Source organism: Dermacentor andersoni, chromosome 7 (assembly GCF_023375885.2).
Source record: "Dermacentor andersoni chromosome 7, qqDerAnde1_hic_scaffold, whole genome shotgun sequence".
NCBI classification, from domain to species: Eukaryota; Metazoa; Arthropoda; class Arachnida; order Ixodida; family Ixodidae; genus Dermacentor; species Dermacentor andersoni.
In genome coordinates this window covers 110,790,789-110,806,648 of record NC_092820.1, presented here as the reverse complement: position 1 = coordinate 110,806,648, position 15,860 = coordinate 110,790,789, and the positions used below count along the sequence as shown (strand labels likewise).

At 47.3% G+C, this 15,860-nt stretch overlaps 3 non-coding genes across 3 annotated transcripts; all 3 read right to left on the bottom strand.

Moving 5' to 3' along the window:
• Nucleotides 1-385: 385 nt before the first annotated feature.
• Nucleotides 386-457, bottom strand: TRNAP-CGG (transfer RNA proline (anticodon CGG)). The gene has a single exon. It is a non-coding gene; the product is annotated as a tRNA-Pro (tRNA).
• Nucleotides 458-1,518: 1,061 nt separating this feature from the next.
• Nucleotides 1,519-1,594, bottom strand: TRNAP-CGG (transfer RNA proline (anticodon CGG)). Its single transcript has one exon. It is a non-coding gene; the product is annotated as a tRNA-Pro (tRNA).
• A 10,834-nt stretch (nt 1,595-12,428) lies between these two features.
• TRNAP-CGG (transfer RNA proline (anticodon CGG)) lies at nt 12,429-12,500 on the bottom strand. Its single transcript has one exon. It is a non-coding gene; the product is annotated as a tRNA-Pro (tRNA).
• Nucleotides 12,501-15,860: the final 3,360 nt, after the last annotated feature.

The following is a 15,860-nucleotide window of genomic DNA, read 5'->3' as shown; positions in this document are numbered from 1 at the left end:
AAGTTTCCAGTGGGAAATTCGCTGATCAAATAAAATATATTGCGATACATTTGCACTCTTATCTGTAGTGATACTTATGCTTGAGGAAAGAATGAATAAGTGGCCTCCTCCGCGATTTCAACCAGTGGTCTCTGCGTACCTTAGCCAGAATCATACCAATAGATTAACGAGTCGAGCTATCGCAGAGACTGCTTGTGGTGACTGACGTGCCTCTGCAAGACAAGTGAGGAGATAACTGAGAGAGCAGATTAATATTTCCGTTTCTTCGTGAGTGAGAGCTCGTTGCAGTTTCGAGGAAGGCCTACGCTGTTCAAGTAATGCAAAATTGGATAATTAAGCGTTAGACTCTGAAGTAATACTGATGCGGAAAGAAAAAGCAAAAACTGGGCTCGTCCGGGATTTGAACCCGGGACCTCTCGCACCCGAAGCGAGAATCATAGCCCTAGACCAACGAGCCGAACGCTCACAGAGAGCGTTTTCGACGGCTTCTAATGGAGCACAACAAAATCGGACAGGTGCTTCAGAAAAGCGGAAGGTTATTTTCTGTCCACGTCACTGGGTTCTCGTTACGGTTTCCATTGGGAAATTCGCTGATTACATAAAATAAATTGCGATGCATTTGCACTCTTCTCTGTAGTGATACTTATGCTTGAGGAAAGAATGAATAAGTGGCCTCCTCCGCGATTTGAACCAGGGGTTCTGCGTACCTTAGCCAGAATCATACCAATAGATTAACGAGTCGAGCCATCGCAGAGACTGCTTGTGCTGGCTGAAGTGCCTCTGCAAGAAAAGTGAGGAGATAACTGAGAGAGCAGATTAATATTTTCGTTTCTTCGTGAGTGAGAGCTCGTTGCAGTTTCGAGGAAGGCCTACGCTGTTCAAGTAATGCAAGTTAGGATAATTAAGCGTTAGACTCTGAAGTAATACTGATGCGAAAGGAAAAAGCAAAAATTGGGCTCGTCCGGGATTTGAACCTGGGACCTCTCGCACCCAAAGCGAGAATCATACCTCTAGACCAAGGAGCCGAACGATCGCAGACAGCGTTTTCGACGGCTTCTAAGGGAGTGCCATAAAATCGGACAGGTGCTTCCTAAAAGCGGAATTTTATTTTCTGTCCACGTCACTGGGTGCTCGTTAAAGTTTCCAGTGGGAAATTCGCTGATAAAATAAAATATATTGCGATGCATTTGCGCTCTTCTCTGTAGTGATACTTATGCTTGAGGAAAGAATAAATAAGTGGCCTCCTCCGCGATTTCAACCAGTGGTCTCTGCGTACCTTAGCCAGAATCATACCAATGGATTAACGAGTCGAGCTGTCGCAGAGACTGCTTGTGTTGGCTGAAGTGCCTCTGCAAGACAAGTGAGGAGATAACTGAGAGAGCAGATTATTATTTTCGTTTCTTCGCGAGTGAGAGCTCGTTGCAGTTTCGAGGAAGGTCTACGCTGTTCAAGTTATGCAAGTTAGGATAATTAAGCGTTAGACTCTGAAGTAATACTGATGCGGAAGGAAAAAGCAAAAACTGGGCTCGTCCGGGATTTGAACCCGGGACCTCTCGCACCCGAAGCGAGAATCATACCCCTAGACCAACGAGGTTTTTTTTTTTTATTTATTGCCGGTCTTCGACATTGTACAGAGCACATAATACAGAACAAAATTACAATGCACAATTAACAAATACAAAACATTTTGAAAGAACATACATGCCATCAGTCCTATAAGGACTGGCGTTGTCTAATTAAAATTCTTTCAGTGCTGTCAGAGGTTCTATCCTCGACAGCCATTCGGGTACACATTCTTGTATTTTCTTTATTTCAATGAAACGAGACATGCTTTCGCGGAAATACGTACGCGCAGGTCTAGCGTCCGGGTCGCAGTAGTACCAGACATCCTTGCACGCCATAAACTATGAAGGCCCTTGAGCATTATTAGGTCGAAGGGAACCCCGTCATCATTCGTTACCGCTAAGTACCTGATGCCATCCGGATTTAACGGTAACTCCTTCTTCATTGTTCTTTGTAGGACATCCCAGAAGAACACTCCGGCCCAGGAATGCAAAAAGACATGGTCTATTGTTTCTGGTTACTTGCAAATCAAGCAGTGCGAGCCCCAGTGTACAAGAAAGCCACGTTCTTCCATGAATGTCTTCACTGAGAGTGTTCCTGTGTGTAATTTAAAAAAGAATGTCTTTACCCCAGTAGGCACCTGCATATTTTTCACTCGCTTAAGGACACCCAGTCATGATCTTCCACTGTATAGCGCTCTGTACAATATCACTGCAAATACAATATCGCAAATATCTTTATACAATGTTTTCCTTTTAACGTTACATAAATACTCAAAAGAAAAACGCACAGAAAGAAAGCGCACACTATCTGCAACTTCTTTAAGATAGCCACGAAGCGTTCCGGGCATACTATCTGTACTAACAATAAGTGCCGGCAAAGCACCTCTCAACCTGAGTTGGCATACAGTGCGCAGAAACGGATCACGCACATCCCGAAAAAACAAAAACCTGTTCACAAGCTGGCGTACAAAAAGATGCGCCAAGCCCAGCCCCCCTTTCTTCACGTGCCGGAACAGATTGGTTCGGCTACTCCTTTCCCAGGTAGAGCCCCAGATAAAAACCGCGAACACTCTGTGCAACCTTTGCACGTTTACCTTTGAACAGTACAACGTTTGCATGACGTACCACAACTTCGTAATAAAAAACATGTTACACACACTTGCTTTTGCGAAAATCGACAGGTTGATGCCTTTCCACCTGTCTGCTTTTTCTCTTGTTTCTTTTGCTTGGTTCGCCCAGTATTCGTCGCTATTTTTGTAACTGCCCATGGGGACACCTAAGTACTTGGTCGGGGTTTTTATCCAGCTCACATTTCCAAAATGGTCCGGGGCCGAAGACCACTCTCCGTGCCACAAACCGAGGGACTTTCCCCAGTTCACTCTACTGCCCGTCACATCACAAAAATTTTTCACTACTCTTATTGTTTCCGTCACACTTTCTTTGCTTCTACAACACACCACGATGTCATCTGCATATGCCAAGAGCTTGATTTGTGTGGCTGCCAAGCTATACCCGCGTATTTGCTCATTCTCAGTTATTGCCAAACACATAGTTTCTATGTAAATGTCAAACAAAAGAGGACTGAGAGGGCAGGCCTGACGCACAGAACGCATGACGTTAATGGGGGCCCCCAATGATTTATTCACAATTAGGCGTGTTGTGCAGTTCTGGTACGCCAACGCCACTCCCTCAGTGATGATGGAACCAACATTAACGTAATCCAAAATGGCAAACAAAATATCATGAGAGACACAATCAAACGCTTTCTCGAGGTCCAGCTGGAGCACCGCGACTCCACCCGAGGTGGCGTCACAGCACTCCAGCACGCACCGCATCGTGTGAATATTCGAATAAATGGACCTTCCTTTGATACCACACGTTTGGTGATCTGCCACTATGTCATTTATGACGCTTTGAAGTCTGGCAGCCAAAACTTTCATAAAAACCTTATAATCAACATTGGTTAAAGATATTGGCCTGTAAGATGTTACTAGCCTAAGTTTCTCCACTTGGTCACTCTTAGGGATGAGTATGGTATGAGCTTTTCCGAAAGAAGGCGGCAAAGTTTTGTTATCATACGCATCATTAAACAGCTCTGTTAGTAACGGCGACAGTTCTTTCTTAAAAGCTTTATATAAACACGCGCCCAGACCGTCCGGTCCAGGTGATTTGCCTTGGTTCAAATCATCAATCGCTTTTTCAACTTCACGTTCTGTTATTTTCCATTCCAATCGTTGTTTTGTATCGTCACTCACTCGCGGCATCCGAGATAGAAAGGCCCTTCTGAACTCGTCTATATTCACTTCTTGAAACGCAAAGAGTGACTGATAATACTCTAGAAACGCTCGGCCTATGCTCTTACTATCGTCGGCAACTGTGCCGTTCCATAAAATTCTGTCGACATGATTCCGTCGAGCTTGCGCTTTTTCGAGTCCCAGCGCCCGTTTAGTGGGCGTCTCTCCAGCTACTAATGCATTTGCTCTTGCTCGCACAATCGCACCTTGATACCGTTCCTTGTCAAGCTGCTCGATTTTTTCTTTAATGGCTCCTACATCTTGCTTATACGTCCCAGGCTCTTCGCACTCCAGCGCTATCAGCTGCTTAAGTGTCTTTCGTAAGCCCCTTTCTTTCATTTCCTTCTCAAATCGTAAGCAGCTCGATCTTTCTAAAGCTTTCATTTTTACGTTTTGTTTGAAGTATTCCCATTTCTCTGCTATTGTTTCACTGTTTTCTTCACTTACTTTCCTGACGGCCTCACGTACTGCCTCTACAAATGGCTCGTCTTTTAGTAGTAAGGCATTCATTTTCCATAGTTCCCAATTAAAATCTTGTTTCTTCCTGTCCGTGCCTATATGACATTTCACAATGCAGTGATCTGAAAACGATACTGGTGCCACCGAATAACTATGGCACTTTGGAATTATGTCTTGCGATACGTATATGCGGTCTAACCGCGCATGACTACTACCTTGGAATCGTGTGTACATGACTTCCCGCTCCCCCTCCAGGCACTCACAGACATCGTCCTGTTCATTATCACACATTAGCTTAGTCAACACACTACTGCTTTTATCGCGAATACCAGCATTATTGACTCTATCCTGAGCCCTCAAAACACAATTGAAATCCCCCAACAAAACCATGCACTTATCAGTGCTAATATACTGAAAAAGATTCGCAAAAAATGAAGCGCGTTCTTCCACAGCATTCGGTGCATATATGCACATGACTCTGAATTCCAATTCCCGAAAAACAACATCACAAAAAACGATCCTTCCGGTTTGACATGAAAATACATTTTTAACAACAAGGCCAGGCAACTTCTTAACAAACAGGACACAACCGGTGGACGTCCCTACCGCATGGCTCACGACCGCATAATATCTAGTCATGAAACGCCGCACCATGCTCCCGGTCTCCTCCTCTCCGTCAACCTTTGTCTCCTGGACAGCTAGAACGTCTAGGTCTTGGTCAGCGGCCAACCGTAGGACTTGGCTTTGCCTACGCTTGGCCGCCAACCCTCTCACGTTTAGTGTGGCAATAGTGAGCGACGGATTAGGAGCCATTATGAACTAAAGTATGAGATAGACCCGGAGCATGGTGCTTACCTTTCACGACCAGCCCTCGGCTAGCCGCCTCCGGGACCACCCGTCTTCCCGGCGTTATTCTTTTGCTGTGCTTTGTCACCAGGCTTTCTCTCGGGCGGAACATTTGGCTTCGGGTTGAAGACCGACCGCCTCCCAAGAGGCGTCTTCGCTGGTGGCCCGTCACTTGTGCTGGATGCCGCGCTGTCCTTGTCTCCGCCCTCTTCACGGGGGCGCTTGGAGGTGGCACCGAGACTAGCCGCCCGGTCCCCGTCTTTTGCATCCTCGCCCTGTTGCATCGCTGACTCATTCTCCTCGCGTTCGCCTTCATTAGCACCTGCCTTCACAGGGTCTTCGTCCCTCTCGACACGTGCAGGCCCAGTCACCTGCTCAGCACCCTCGACTACCTTGGCTTGAGCGACCTCCGGTAGCGTCGTGGCATTTGTCGTCAATGAAGGCACTTGCACACCGGCTCCCTTAGCAGCTTCTTCTGTCTCGACTGCGTCCATGACGTGCTCTGCAGCAACATCACTCGCTGCTGGTCCTGTCACGGCCGCGTAAGATTTAACGCAGTCAGCGTCGACGTGGCCGAACCGTCTGCATCTCGAACAGCGGGGGACTTTGCAATCACGGCGTACGTGTCCTGTCCTTTGGCAGCGCAGGCACTGCATGGGCCGCCCAGGTACGACCACCAATGCCAGCTCTCCGCCGACGCGGACCTGGTGAGGCAGGTCTTCCACTTTAATGCCGCTTCTCAGCTTCAGTAGCACGGTCCGGGTGGTCGAGGTCTTGTCTCCTATGCCTTGGACGCGCCAACGCTCCCTGCTCACCTCTTCTACCTTGCCGAAGGTTGTGAATGCCGCCCGGACGTCCTCGTCGGAAACGCCGTACAGCAGCCAGTGAAGCCTGAGTTTCACCTGCTGGTCTTGCGGGTCGACGATGACACATCGACGCCCTTTCACCTGAAGCTCTTTCAGGGCCAGCAGGCGTTTTGTTGCAGCTGCGTCACTGAGGGTCACGGCCCAGACGTGATTGACCTGGTAGGCCCCCAGGCACACAACTTCCGACAGCAGGCTTGTGGGCGTAAGCGCATCCCGAAAATCCTCGACCTTGTACGGCCTCGCTCTTACATCACCGTGTAAAAAGACTGTGTTGAGAACAATTCGTCCTTTTGGCAGTTGGGGCAAAATAAACTGGTATTCCCTTTCATCGTCGTTGCTGAACCTGTTTCAGCGGCCCAAAGTGACCGCTGTCGCCGCCCCGCTTGAGGCCATGATTCAACGATCCGATCAGCTCGGCTGCCGGAAGCAGAATGCCCTAGACCAACGAGCCGAACGTTCACAGAGAGCTTTTTCGACGGCTTCTAAGGGAGCACAACAAAATCGGACAGGTGCTTCAGAAAAGCGGAATGTTATTTTCTGTCCACGTCACTGGGTTCTCGTTACAGTTTCCAGTGGGAAATTCGCTGATCACATAAAATAAATTGCGATGCATTAGCACTCTTCTCTGTAGTGATACTTATGCTTGAGGAAAGAATGAATAAGTGGCCTCCTCCGCGATTTGAACCAGGGGTCTCTGCGTACCTTAGCCAGAATCACACCAAAAGATTAACGAGTCGAGCTGCCGCAGAGACTGCTTGCGGTGGCTGAAGTGCCTTTGCAAGACAAGTGAGGAGATAACTGAGAGAGCAGATTAATATTTTCGTTTCTTCGTGAGTGAGAGCTCGTTGCAGTGTCGAGGAAGGCCTACGCTGTTCAAGTAATGCAAGTTAGGATAATTAAGCGTTAGACTCTGAAGTAATACTGATGCGAAAGGAAAAAGCAAAAATTGGGCTCGTCCGGGATTTGAACCCGGGACCTCTCGCACCCAAAGCGAGAATCATACCCCTAGACCAAGGAGCTTTTTTTTTTTTTTTAATTGCCGGTAATCAGCAGTACATCGGAAGGACAACATAAGGAACATATATACACAGACAGATGAACTTCTCATCCGTTAACAAAAATTAATAAATAAAAGCCGCCTGTTATATGTGAGCTGGCGTTGTTTAAAATTCTTTAAGATTAGCCAGGGGTTCTATCCTGGCCATCCAAGGCGGTGGGCACTCATGTGTAGCAAGCATATCAAGAAAACGTGTTATTTGTTCTCGAAAGAAAACACGGGCTGGTCTTGCATCGGGATCGCAATAGAAGCCAGCCATGCGGGCTCGCCATATACAGTAGAGGCCAGTTAACATTATCTGATCGAAAGGTGTTCAGTCCTCGTCATCTATCGGTAGATACCTTATGCCATGTGGATCAAGAGGAAATTCTTTCTTTATTGTTCGCTGTAGAACATCCCAAAAGAAAACCCCCGCCCAACAGTGTAAAAAAACATGGTCTATTGTTTCTGGTTGTTTGCATATGAAGCAATCTGAGCCCCATGGCATGTAAAAGCCCCTTTCTTCTAAAAACGTTGCAACTGATAGTGTTCCTGTGTGTAGCTTGAAAAAGAAAGTTTTCATACCAGGCGGTACCTGCATTTTTTTAACACGTTTGAAAACATTCTGGCCTGGGCCTCGACTGTACATAGTTCGGTACCGAGGTGAGGGAAAAAGGCTGTCCAATAGATCATTGCGCAGCCTTTTTCTTGTGACCGTAAACAAATATTCTTTGGAAAACCGTACAGCAAGGAAACGAACACTCAGCACAATTTCCTTATAGAATCCGAACACTGCCACCGGTACACTTTCAGAGCTTATAATAAACTCGGGTAACAAATGCGCAAGTCTAACTTTGCAAACCGATTGAAGAAATGAATTATCATTGTTCCTGAAGAAAAAGAACCGTCCGACTAATTGCCTCACAAACAGGTGGGCCAGCCCTAGCCCTCCATCTTTCACCCGTCTGAAAAGATTGTTGCGGCTGCATCTCTCCCATCCAGAACCCCACACAAACACGGTAAAAACTCTGTGCAATTTCTGTACATTGGCCCTGTTACAAAAAATGAATTGCATAACGTACCATAGCTTAGCTACGAAAAACAAGTTGCATACTGTAGCCCTGGCGAATACTGAAAGGTGTTTGGCTCTCCACGCCTCAGCCTTCTCTTTAACCCTTTTAAGCTCGCACTGCCAGTATTCGTCGCTCTGTTTATAAGCTTCAAGTGGTACACCCAGGTATTTTACTGGCGTTGTCGACCACGTGACATTCGCAAAGATAGCGGGGGTCTTAGGCCACTCCCCATGCCAAATACCGTGGCACTTGCTCCAGTTTACTCTACTTCCAGTGATTTCGCCAAATTTTTTAACAACATTTATCGTTTGCAAAACGCTCTCCTTGTCATTGCAACACACGGCTTCGTCATCAGCATAGGCCAGAAGTTTAACTTCTGATGCTTGCATTGTAAACCGATGAATACATTTGTTCTCAATCACTGCCAAACACAGAGTCTCTAGATAAATACAGAACAGGAGTGGGCTGGCTGGGCAGCCCTGACGCACGGAACGTTGAATGCTGATGGGGGCCCCCAGTGACTTGTTAATTATAAGCTTAGTACTTCCGTTCCGGTACGCCATGGCCACCCCGTCAGTAATTATGGACCCGACATTTATATGTTTTAGAATGGCAATTAAAATAACATGAGCAACACAATCAAAAGCTTTCTCCAAATCAAGTTGGAGAATAGCAACTCGCGACCTTAAGGCGTCACAACATTCCAGAATTGATCTCATTATGTGTATGTTTGTGCTAATAGTACGTCCCATGATGCCGCATGTTTGGTGACTACCTACTATGGTTTCCATTACTGATTGTAACCTGCAAGCGATGATCTTCATGAATACTTTGTAATCATTGTTGGTAAGTGATATTGGTCTGTACGACGTTACATATTTTAGTTTCGTAGGCTCGTCGGTCTTAGGGATGAGCACGGTGTGTGCTTCCCCGAAAGAATATGGCAATGCGTTTACTTCATACGCTTCGTTAAAGACGTCAGCGAGAAGAGGCGACAAGTCTGATTTAAACTGTTTATAAAAAGCGGCGCAAAGGCCATCCGGACCCGGCGATTTTCCAGTTTTTAAATCATCAATTGCCTTTTCCACTTCACGTGCTGATATCGGTGCCTCTAGTCTGTTCTTCGTGTCGTCGTTGAGTTGCGGCATGCGTCCCAAAAACGTGGCTCTAAAGGCATCTACGTCAACAGGACTCGATGCAAAAAGCTGTTGAAAGTGCTGGAAAAACACTTGCGCTATGTCCTCACAGTCGGTTATTTCGTGATCATCTACTTCAAGTACATCTACGTGGTTACGCCGTGCGTGCCTCTTTTCAAGACCGAGCGCACGTTTAGTTGGAGCCTCATCTGCTGTCAAAGCCTCTGCCCTTGCGCGTATAATCGCTCCCCGATATCGCTCTTCATCGCATATCTCCAATTTCGATTTGATGCTACGCAAATCGTCTTTGTATGCGCCCTGTTGGCTGCACTCTAAGGCCGTTAACTTTTCCAACACCACCCTTAGTTCTTTCTCTTTAACTCTTTCTTCGTACTTTATTTTGCAGGAGCGATCGATGGCGGCTAGTTTAATTCGTTGTTTAAAATTTTCCCACTTTTCGGTGACTCGCAACACGTTATTTCCCACTTCTTTCAAATATTCCTGTACTTTGCTTAGAAAAAGCTCGTCAGTTAACAATTTGGAATTCATTTTCCACAACTCCCACGTGAAAGTGTGGTGTTTTGCTTTGCGTCCAACATACATCTTGACCAAACAGTGATCAGTGAATGAAAGAGGCGTGACACCGTAGCTGTTACACAGGGGTATTACGTCTAGTGACACGTACATTCTGTCTAGACGCGCGTGACTATTGCCCTGGAAGTGTGTGTAATGAACCTCGCGTGTTCCAACCAGACAGTCAGCCACGTCGTCTAGGTCGAAATCGGTTAATAATTCAGCGAGGACATGGCAGCTTTTGTCATTTGTTCTTCGGCCTGTTCTGTCCCGATCTCGGAGTACACAATTAAAATCTCCCAGAATTATCACTTTTTTGTTCATGCAAATGTGCGTCCTTAAGGATGAAAAAAACAGATTGCGCTCTTCACAAACATTAGGTGCATAAACATACACAACACGCCACGAATCATTACCAACATTAAAGTCAACGTACACTAACCTGCCTCAAGGGCATGAAAAATAATTTTCGATAGATAAGCCGGGAAGTTTCCTAATAAATAAAATAACACCCGCCGACGCACCTTTAGCATGGCTCACTACCGCGTAGTATAAAGACGTAAACCTTAGCACCATGCCCCGGGTCTCCTCCTCCCTTTCAACCTTTGTCTCTTGCACGGCCAGAACGTCGAGGTCTTGGTCCACCATCATCCGGTACACTTGGCTTTGTTTACGCTTGGCGGCCAGACCTCTTACGTTTAGCGTGCCTAAGCTAAGCGTTGGGTTGGTTGCCATTGCTAATACGAGAAAGTTAGAGAGGCCCGGAGCACTGTGCTCACCACAACGTCTAGCCAGCGGCTAGACGCCTCGGGGACCGTCCGGTGGTGTGGTGTGGTCCGCGGACGGCTGTGGCTTGTCGCCGGCTTTCCTATCCCGATGAATGTTTGGAGAGGGCTTGAAGCTGCTCCTTCTCGTCAAAGTTGTCTTTGCAGGTGGCCCGTCGGCATGGTTCTTTGCAGCTGTTTTCCCATCGGTAGCGTCTAGCGGCCTCTTAAAGGTAGCGCTGCCGCTCGTATCCATAGGGTCGCTGGTTGGGGGCGGATCCCCACCTTCTGTCTCGCATGCGGCTTCATCAACTACAAGGCAGTTTTCCTTGCTTTTCGCCCGCTCTTCTGCAGGACCCGTTGTCGTCCCATCTTTCTTTTCGAGGGTAACAAATACATCTGTATCTTTCGCTGCCTTCGATGTCGCCTCTGCATTGCTGGCGCTCTCCTTGTCACCAGCCCCCTTGGCAGCGTCCTCGGCTTCAGCAGCATCCATCCTCATCTGCGCGACGACCTAGTTCGCTGGTGGCCCCACAGCTGCAGCGTACGTGCGCACACACTGATCTTCAGAGTGTCCAAAGCTGCGACACCGAGCGCAACGCGGTACCTTGCACTCGCGACGGACGTGTCCGACACCCTTGCATCGTAGGCACTGCATCGGCCGTCCAGGCGCTACGACAAGGGCCAGTTCACCGGCAACTCGCATTTGGTGCGTGAGGTCATCGACTTTCATCCCGCTCTTCAACTTCAACAAAACGGTCCGCGACGTTGAGTCCTTGTCGCCTACGCCTCTGACACGCCATCTTTCTCTCGTCACTTCCACGACCTTGCCAAAGGCCGCTAGCGCTGCCTTTATATCTTCGTCCGCCACCCAATAAAGCAGCCAATGAAGGCGGAGGCGTACCTGTTGGTCTTGAGGGTCGACGATAACGCAACGACGCCCCTTCACGTTGAGCTCTTTCAACGCCAGCATCCTTTTCGTTGCCTCGTCACTCGAGAAGGTGACTGCCCATACGTGATTGATCTGGTAGGCTCCAAGGGCCATGACCTCCTGCAGCAGTCCAGTCGGGATGAGTGCATCTCGGAAGTCTTCGACCCTATAGGGCCTCGCTCGCACGTCGCCATGCAAAAACACGGTGTTTTTCACGACAGGTCCCTTGGGCAGTGGTGGCAAAATAAACTGGTAGCTCGCTTCCTCGTCATCGTCCATAAGCCTGTTACCGCGGCCGGTGGCCGCAAAAGCCGCTCCTTCAGAGCCCATGATCCACACGTCCGTACAGCTCGACTGCCGGAAGTAGAATCCCCTAGACCAAGGAGCCGAACGATCACAGACAGCGTATTCGACGGCTTCTAAGGGAGTGCCATAAAATCGGACAGGTTCTTCCTAAAAGCGGAATGTTATTTTCTGTCCACGTCACTGGGTGCTCGTTAAAGTTTCCAGTGGGAAATTCGCTGATAAAATAAAATATATTGCGATGCATTTGCGCTCTTCTCTGTAGTGATACTTATGCTTGAGGAAAGAATGAATAAGTGGCCTCCTCCGCGATTTCAACCAGTGGTCTCTGCGTACCTTAGCCAGAATCATACCAATAGATTAACGAGTCGAGCTGTTGCAGAGACTGCTTGTGGTGGCTGAAGTGCCTCTGCAAGACAAGTGAGGAGATAACTGAGAGAGCAGATTAATATTTCCGTTTCTTCGTGAGTGAGAGCTCGTTGCAGTTTCGAGGAAGGCCTACGGTGTTCAAGTAACGCAAGTTAGGATAATGTAGCGTTAGACTCTGAAGTAATACTGATGCGGAAGGAAAAAGCAAAAACTGGGCTCGTCCGGGATTTGAACCCGCGACCTCTCGCACCCGAAGCGATAATCATACCCCTAGACCAACGAGCCTTTTTTTTTTTTTATTGCCAGTCCTCAACATATCACAACACAAATTCCTAAATGATATAAACAAAGACCAAAGAAGCAAAAAGGGATGAATACACAAACGGAACAAAGAACAGTAATGTTTACATTCGCTGCCGTCGGCTACTGTGGCACGACGTTGTCGGATTAAAATTCCTTTAGTGCTGTAAGGGGTTCAACCCTCGACAGCCACTCAGGAACAGGCTGTTGCAACTTGATCACTTCCACATACCGTTACATGGATTCACAAAAGTACAGACGCGCCGGTCGGGCATCCGGGTCACAATGGTAACCCGCCATTCTTGCGCGCCATAAACAGTGGAGGCCCGTAAGCATGATCAGGTCGTACGGGAAACCTTCGTCGTCATATACTGGCAGAAACCTGATTCCGTGGGGATCTATAGCTAGCTCCTTTTTTAGAGTCCTTTGTAACACGTCCCAGAAAAAGACCCCTTCCAAACAGTGGATGAAGACGTGATCTATGCTTTCTGTTTTTTTACATATAAGGCAGTGGGTTCCCCATGGCATGTAGAACCCACGTTGTTCAAGGAAGATTTTACCAGGTAGAGTACCGGTGTGTAATTTAAAAAAGAACGATTTAGTGGCTGGTTGAACTGGCATCTTCTTCCCCCTTTTCAATACATCTTGGCCTGGGCCTCCACTGTACGGGGCTCTGTACATAAGTACCAGCAAAACACTGTCACATAAATCACGATATAACTTTTTCCGTTTTACACTCCACAAATATGCACTTGAAAAACGAACACGCAAAAAAGAAACACTCTGAACTATTTCCCGAAAGAAACCACGGACTGGTCCTGGCATTATTTCCGCACCTACAACGAATTCGGGAAGTGATCTTGACAGCCTCATTTGGATCACCGTGCGCAGAAATGGGTCGTTTGTATCTCGAAAGAAGGAGAATCTATTCACCAGTTGACGCAAGAAAAGGTGCGCCAACCCCAGACCACCATCCTTCACACGTCGGAAGAGATTATCTCGGCTGCATCGCTCCCAGCTCGATGCCCACACGAATACAGCGAACACGCGGTGCAGTTTCTGCACATTAATACGAGAGCACTGTAGGACCTGCATTACGTACCAGATCTTTGACACGAGAAACATGTTGCACGCTGTAGCTCTCACGAACATTGACAAGTGACAGGCGTTCCATCGGTCGGCTTTTTCTTTTAGTTCTTTTGTCCGCTCCTTCCAGTACTCGCTACTGTCCTTGTAGGCATCAAGGGGTGCTCCAAGGTACTTAACTGGCGTCGTGACCCACTTTACGTTCGAAAAGTGGTCTGGTGTAGACGCCCATCTTCCATGCCAAAACCCCAAACATTTCTGCCAGTTAACGTAGCTGTTAGTGACGTTACACAACTTTTTGACGATATTAACAGTATTCAATACACTTTGTTTGTCTTTACAGCACACAGCCACATCGTCAGCGTATGCCAGTAGCTTCACTTCTGCTGATTGAAGACTCAACCCCTTAATACATTCATTTTCGATGATGGCCAGACATAGCGTTTCTATGTAGACACAAAACAGGAGTGGACTGAGTGGACAACCCTGGCGAACGGAGCGCTTCACGTTAATGGGGGCCCCCAACATCTGATTAATTATAAGTCTGGTATAGCAGCTCCGGTACGCCATGGTCACCCCTTCAGCGATTATGTGGCCAAAATTAACGTGTTCAAGGATGGTAAGCAATATGTCGTGAGAAACACAATCAAACGCCTTCTGCAAGTCTAGCTGGAGGATGGCTACTGCATCGCACGTGGCGTCACAACACTCCAGCACACACTTCATTTTATGGATGTTAGTGAAAATGGTTCTTCCACGAATACCACACGTCTGGTGTGGGCCGACTACTTCCTGAATAACTGACTGGACCCGTCGTGCCAACACCTTCATCAATATTTTGTAGTCGCAGTTAGTAAGTGCTATGGGTCTGTAGGAGGAAAGTTGCTTGAGCTTTTCGGTCTCTTCTGTTTTCGGTATTAGTACTGTATGGGACTGGCCAAAGGATGGTGGAAGTATTTTCAGTTCATATGCTTCATTGAAAACTGCTGTTAAGATAGGAGCTAGGTGGCTTTTGAACGATTTGTACCAAGCGGCACAAAGACCGTCTGGACCTGGCGACTTCCCAGGATTCAGGTCTTCGATGGCTTTCATCACTTCATGTTCTGTTAATGGTCGTTCTAAGGTTTCTTTAACCTCACGCGACAGCTGTGGGATTCGTTGCAAAAATAATTTCTTGAAATCGTGCATGTTGACAGGCCTGAATGCAAAACGTTCTTTGTAATGCTCAAAGAAAGCACGCCCTATATTATTGTTATCAGTTAATACCACCCTTTCATATTCGATAGCCTCAATCTGCTTACGTCTCGAGTGCTTTTTTTCTAGCCCCAGTGCTCTTTTCATTGGCGTTTCCCCGCATGATAGCCTTTCTGCTCTGGCGCGCACTAGCGCACCTCGGAAGCGATCTTCGTCGAATACCTCGAGCTTCTTCTTAACGGCGCGCATATCTTGTTGATAGGCGCCAGGTTGCATGCATTCAAGCTTCGCAAATTTTTCTAGCAATGTTGTTAAATCCTTTTCTCTGGCCTTTTGTTCATATCGCAGTACGCTACTTCTTTCGATTGCCTTCAATTTAATGCTTTGCTTCAGCAACTCCCATTCCTCACCAAATTTCGTGGAACTGTCTGCTCCAAAAGAATTCAGAGCAGCCACTACATTTTCGTTAAAAGTTTCATCCCGTAACAGCTCTGCATTCAATTTCCACAGTTCCCAGACGAACTTGTTTCGTTCTTTCTTCCTGCCCACCGTGCCCTAGACCAACGAGCCGAACGTTCACAGACAGCGTTTTCGACGGCTTCTAAGGGAGCACAACAAAATCGGACAGGTGCTTCAGAAAAGCGGAATGTTATTTTCTGTCCACGTCACTGGGTGCTCGTTACAGTTTCCAGTGGGAAATTCGCTGATCACATAAAATAAATTGCGATGCATTAGCACTCTTCTCTGTAGTGATACTTATGCTTGAGGAAAGAATGAATAAGTGGCCTCCTCCGCGATTTGAACCAGGGGTCTCTGCGCACCTTAGCCAGAATCATACCAATAGATTAACGAGTCGAGCTGTCGCAGAGACTGCTTGTAGTGGCTGAAGTGCCTCTGCAAGACAAGTGAGGAGATAACTGAGAGAGCAGATTAATATTTTCGTCTCTTCGTGAGTGAGAGCTCGTTGCAGTTTCGAGGAAGGCCTACGCTGACCAAGTAATGCAAGTTAGGATAATTAAGCGTTAGACTGAAGTAATACTGATGCGGAAGGAAAAAGCAAAAATT